The sequence below is a fragment of the Galeopterus variegatus genome, unplaced genomic scaffold, assembly GCF_000696425.1.
Source record: "Galeopterus variegatus unplaced genomic scaffold, G_variegatus-3.0.2 Scaffold381, whole genome shotgun sequence".
Lineage (NCBI taxonomy): Eukaryota > Metazoa > Chordata > Mammalia > Dermoptera > Cynocephalidae > Galeopterus > Galeopterus variegatus.
Window position 1 is genome coordinate 675821 of NW_007726492.1, and position 1255 is coordinate 677075.

Sequence of the window (1255 nt, forward strand, 5' to 3'; positions counted from 1 at the left end):
TCAAAAGCATTTGCTTTTCCTTCTGTATGGAGAGGCTGAACAGTAATTGGAATTCATCTCTAAATCATAACTGACGAGATCTATGATTTCTAGCGCTTTATATATTATTGTATGTTTCCATTACAATGCAACACATCAAATGGTGGTCTCTGGAATTATGAAGTCTAGGAGTTAAAGTTATGTATGATTTCACTTAAAAATAACCTGCAACACATTCCAAGGGTGTGAATAATTAGGAAACTTTGAAAAAAGTGATTAAGTTTTTGAATAAGTTTATAAACAACTATTGTGTTTGAAAAATCGAGACCTCTGATGTTTCTGGGGTATTTTTTGCTGTGAAGTCATCTGTTATTTCTGGCCCACTTAACATAGACCTATACACTCAAATGGAAATAAATAAAAATAGAAAGCATTAAGTACTTTTCACAGGCAACATGGGTACACATGAAAAAATCTTTTGGTGTCAATAATTATTAAATGCCAGTTCAGTTCAATTAAGGTATTTATTAAACATTCACTATGTACTTAAAATTTCTATGAAACAGAAATACTTCTTACTCTATAGTTTTTTTTTCTTCAATTTTCTAATCTTAATAGAATTTTAGAGCTGGAAGGGACTTACAGAGATTCTCTTATCACCTAGTGTAGCGCTACTGTAAATGTCGGCATCCTGCCGACGTCACCAATAGTAGAGCTCTTAATCCTGTTTGTGACGCCAATTGTAAAGCTACACGACCACGCTAGTTGTTGGGCTCTTTTATCTGCTGGTAATCCTGCACGTACTGGGCCAATTGCTGAGCTAGGGCTGGGTCTGGAGCTCGCAGACCCCTCAAGCCCATTCACAGATGTGGTCACAAACCCTTCACATGCCAGGCTGGGTCACCAGACCCCTCACATGCAGGTCTATGAGCTAGGTAACCAGCAAACAGGTCCTTGGAAGCTGTAGGTTGGAAAGCATGGCTATGGGAAGCGGCATCCACCCTAGGCAGACTGCCAGCCAAGGTGGCTGTGCTGCACATGCACGCCAACTCCACGCACGCACACACACAATTTGTTTATAAAGGATGTGCTGAACCACAACCAACCAGATCTGCAGCGATGGTCCTGACCAAACCATTCTGTTTTCCCAGCACCTAGCAATCCAATAAAGAACCATTTACAAAAGGAATGAATGTAATATCATTGCTAAATTCATTGATATTTTAAATCAAGCTATACTTTAGGTCTATTTTTTTTTTTTTTTTTTTTTTTTTTC